Below are 4,979 nucleotides of genomic sequence, written 5' to 3'. Positions count from 1 at the left end.
TGCCCAGAGGATGATCCGGCTCCACCGAGGTCTCATAACTTTCAAAGGTTTTACTTGTCTCTCTGGGAGAAAGAAAGACCTCCAAGAGGCTGAGCCCGTGTGTTTCTTTATCCCATGATCCATCACTGACCTGGGTTCACGAGGCAAGACAGAACCCTTAATTCAAAGTGACTTTCAGGCCGCGTGCTTATGGATTCCATGCATGCATGTGGTCCGGGGCATCTTGTCAAGAATTTCTAGCAGCATTGTATGGGAGCAAGGTCACCTATATGAGCACCACTAGACTGTTCTTATGAAAGCCTGCAGTAATACAGATAGAAGTACTGTACATTGTACACAGTAGAATTTTTTTTTTATTTGTTTACTTTTATTTCATCTTAATTTTTTAACACATTTTATGTAAGCCTACCTACTGTTGTTAGGCTTAGGAGCAGCACCTAAGCAGAATGAATGTAAAATCAATGTGAGCATCGAGGCTAACTGAAAAAAAAAAACTAATTTTGTACAGCTTTTACAACACTTTTAGACACAGCTAGGGTAGTAGTAATAATCCAAATGATGTGAAATTGCATTTTTCTTTTTGCTGAAAACATTTCCTGAGGGAGGACCCCTGAAAACCACCAAATACGTGCACCTAGGTCTTCCATAAACCTAGGGAAAACACTTTAATCGCAGGATAAGAATGTCCATGTCCTGTCTGTCGGTTCACAATGTTTAAATAAAGATTTGTTTACTTGATAGATGATAATGATAATTAATTAATTTCCCTTTCCTTTTACACTGCAAACCACCTGCCTCATTGAATCCCACCTTAACTACAACATCTATCATTCGCTTAGTCCCTAACACCTCAGGGTTAAAACCTCTGCTCATAAGATGCGTGTGTGTGTGTGTGTGTGTGTGTGTGTGTGTGTGCAGTCAAGAGAGAGTAGTGCTCCAGCACACATTTATCTTCTTATGTAACAACTAGACTAGCATAAGCACATGCAGGCTAAACGCTGGCTTTACCCGACCCAAAACATCAGCAGCAGCGGGTTTGCGGCCCTCCTCACATCTCCGAGCAAATTGCTCCCTTCAAGACGCGATCCCCAAATACACAACTCATTTGTTAGGGGCTGCTCCTCCACTGCGCACCACCTTCTCATTAACCCCGGGGTCAGACCCGATGACGGCCATATTATCAGACCTCTCATCCTTCTTACGGTTATTAGACGCCCTGAATGAAAATTTACAAGAGCGCCTCTCGACCTTACAACTGCCGCTCTTGTGACTCCTCTGAATATTACACGTGAAAACAAATGAATATCAAAGTGTAGCGTACGTAGCAGGGCCCTGAATCAGCCGTGCACCGGCTTGTTATCTTAAGGAAGGAGAGAGCAGAGACCCTAAACCCCTAAGTGACAGATGGTTATTAAAGATGGCATGCTATGTACGCCGTGGGCAACCCGGCCCCTGCCTCTTATTGGATTGATTTAGTCCACACAACACTACTGTCAATCAGCCAGAGATTTCCAATATGGATGAAATGCTAAATCATGCGCTTTACATGATCCTGTACATGAGATGCAGAGATTGCAGCTATGCAAGGACGTGGGCCGACCGAGCCGACCACAAGCTGCATTGTAAGCCCACTTGTTGGTTAGTACACCTGTTATCAATCTATTACAAAGCGGTGAGATTTAAGGTCCCCGACCTGAGAATTACAGTAGAGAAAATAACTGATAACAGACATTAATCCTATTCTATAGGCTAAGAAATAGCCAGGGTGGCATATGCGGGCCACTATGAAATCTTTGTGTACTACTGAAATTCACACTTCAACAGCCTAAGACCTTATGTAATATATAACCTTGCTTTATGGGGAAACAGTTTTGTCCTAAGATACAGAATAGCTTGTGTATTTTATTACGCAATATTTATTTATGATGTACTACTTAACCATTTGATTTCCTTACAGTGCGATATTTAACCATTTGTTGTTAATACCTAACTACTTTTCACACACAAAGCTATTTAATATATGTATGTAGTTGCTCTCAGGACTGCACTATGCCTGTTGTGCACTATCCTACCTACACTTAATACTTTTCAATCTAAAAAAAAAATCGTCAATCTCATTGCAGAGGTACTGCACTTGTGTATAATGACAATAAAGGCTCTATTCTAGTAAACTCTGCAGTCTCAACAGGAATATTACAGCTATAGGCAATGATAGGTATAGTAGAAAGAAGGCAGCAAATAAGGATGCAATTCAATTTCAGTCTGAGTCTCTCTTTCAGGGAGAGGACTGCACCTGAGGGCTGTAGAACAGAGGAGGAGAGCTGGAAGATCCAGAGCACCACCATGCGCATCCATCCTTCCCTCTTGTCAAGATCATTCATAAAAAAACATGGCAGGCCGACAGCTCTCTGCTCCTATTGGCTGAACTAACGAGGTTTTTAGTCCTTTTTACTTTAGTGGAACTCAACTTCGGTTGAAAGCACACAAAGCATATCCGTTTTAGGCTAACGTTAGCAAACTGCAGGGGGGGGGGGGAGTGTTTTCAGGTCCCATACCGGTAGCCTTATGCTATTTTAGGCGGTTTACTGTCACACCACAGCCGAAATACCCACCGTGCCCCGCGGGTACGAGAAGCCGAATTCATTACACCGGAGATAGCGTTACAGAAACAAAATAATGAAGCTAGGCTGAAAACCTGCAATGTGTACGAATGTCGACCTTCTTCCTTACCCGATAAAGCCGAGGTAGTGTCTGTGGGGTGGAGCGGGGCCGTGCTCCGGTTCAGCGGGGCCGCCGTGCGGGACAGCTGCGTAGAGATGCAGGGATGCTGGGCTTGCTCTGGACGCTTCCTCCGGCGCTTCCTCCGGTAGCCGCTCCGTGTGCTTACTACTGCTTCTGCTTCGTAGGCTACTGCTAACACACACACATAAACTGGCTGACTGGCTGGCTGACTGGCTGGCTGGCTGACTGAGTGACTATGTGGCCCTTGGCTACAGCAGCCGAGCCCTGCAGACCATGCTACCGTGTAGGCGAGGCAGCGGTGATGGGGCCGCGGTGCGGAGCTGCTGCTACCGACGTTTCCTCTCCTCCAGGGGCCGGTTGGGACGGGCTGCCAGGCTTGAGGACGGTGTGTTTAAGGGGAGAGTGCGAGAGGAGTGGATTTAAACGGGGGGGGGGGGGGGGGGGGGGGGGGGTGTTGGATGGGATTACGTGGTAAGGGTTTGATTAGAAAGCGCTGCGCTTATTGGCAGCAACGTTTCACAAAGCCCTCCTCTTACACTCCTCTCTCTCTCTCTCTTCTCTCTCTCTCTTTCTCTGTCTGTGTGCGTGTGTGTGTGTGTGTGTTGTGTGTGTGCCACACAACATAGGCTACTGAGTAATAATGGCGCACCAGGCTGTGTGGAGGCTATAGCCTACTTTACTGCGCCACATTTTGGTTCTTGATCAAGATGAAGAGAGGCAAAAAAATGGAAATAATAATGCAAAAATAGTTTATTTAGTTATTTACTTGCATGTAGAATGCCTTACACAGGAAAAGACACCCAATACAATCGAGCACAACAACGCAATAAAGTCCAGGACTTATTTCCATTGTGGTCCTCAATTCATATTAATAGCATATCCATATCCATGTTAATGTTCCTGTGGGACTATGGATCCAGTGGAGAAAACGCTGTCTTTATGTAGGCTACAGTATCATTATGGTTATGCTGTGATAAAGCATCCTAATTAATAGGACTAGTGGTCTTAATGAAAAATAGTGTGAAAATGATTTTTATTATCTTCATCATTTGGTCTCTATAGAATGGCAAGTATATATATATATATATATATATATAGAGAGAGAGAGAGAGAGAGAGAGAGAGAGAGTTAAGATTGATAGCCTACAACATATCAGTCTGTGTTTTATTGAAATGTAATGCAAAAAAAAAATAGTTTATGGCCAAGTTTCCATCAAAAATTTCAACATTTTCAGAATGTGGGTAGAAAAATGCAATTTAATCCATCCACAAGGCTACTAGTATGCAAATATTATGAGTTTGTTGAGCTCATTCTCCAGTTGTGTGCCATTAAACAGTTGCAGAGGAAGAGAGTGCACTGTAATGTAGCTAAGAGCGCCAATCAAACCTCAAACGATCATCGAATCAATGGGAAAAACTTCAAAACGATTCAATTCAATCTTCAATGTGATTTTCATTTATAGTGTCAAATCCCAACAGGAGTTATCTCAAGACACTCTACAGATAGAGTCGGGCTAGACCACACTCTATAATTTACATAGACCCAACACGTTCCCCCAACAGAAAGCATTTGATATGAAAATCTTCCTTTTTAGAGGCACAATGTTTATGCACATTTTATTTCAGAATTTGATTAATTTGATGCGTTATTTTGAAAGTCTACAAGAGCCGCACAATTAAATTACTTTGCCATTAATGCATGTTAACATATTTTAATTTGGATTAATCTGTGTTCTTTCCTTCTATGTTATTTATGAGGGTGTGTATGTATACATGTGTTCATGTATGAGTGGATAAGCATCTGTTTATGCGATTCCATGAGTTTCAACTTGTTGTTTCCACCTGAAGAGTGTCATATTTCCACTATGTCAACATGAGTGCTTTATGCTTGTATATGTTTTTGGCCAGTGTGTCATATTTTGTCTACATCAATGTGCCAACTATTCCACGTCAGCCAAGCATAAACACCTCTTTGCAATATTTGGACTATTTTTCACAATTTTGGCATTTGCACAACTGATTTTTCATGCACAATTATAATGGGCATGGACAGATAAAATCCTCTTAAATGTTCTTAAATTGTATAAGGCAACCTTTCTATATTTCATATGGAAGCACACACAACCACCCAAGCATTAGAAAAAGAGGCTTCTGACCTGATATTGATTGGACAATCTGTGGATATTAGAGTTGATGGACTGAGCCCAGTACCAGACCTCACACACACACACACACACA

At 42.6% G+C, this 4,979-nt stretch overlaps 1 protein-coding gene across 1 annotated transcript in view; it reads right to left on the bottom strand.

Annotated features, from left to right (window-relative positions):
• The window catches only part of LOC116701714 (hippocalcin-like protein 1), an 88,514-nt gene that overhangs the window by 74,144 nt on the left and 9,391 nt on the right, over positions 1-4,979 (bottom strand). Inside the window, exon 2 of the mRNA XM_032535574.1 lies at positions 2,731-2,873. The gene's annotated coding sequence lies outside the window, so the exon portion shown is untranslated. The remainder of the gene's footprint in view (positions 1-2,730; positions 2,874-4,979) is intronic.

The sequence above is a fragment of the Etheostoma spectabile genome, chromosome 14, assembly GCF_008692095.1.
Source record: "Etheostoma spectabile isolate EspeVRDwgs_2016 chromosome 14, UIUC_Espe_1.0, whole genome shotgun sequence".
In the NCBI taxonomy this organism is placed as follows: domain Eukaryota; kingdom Metazoa; phylum Chordata; class Actinopteri; order Perciformes; family Percidae; genus Etheostoma; species Etheostoma spectabile.
The sequence above is the reverse complement of the archived record's forward strand: the minus strand, read 5'-3'. Positions and strand labels throughout refer to the sequence as shown.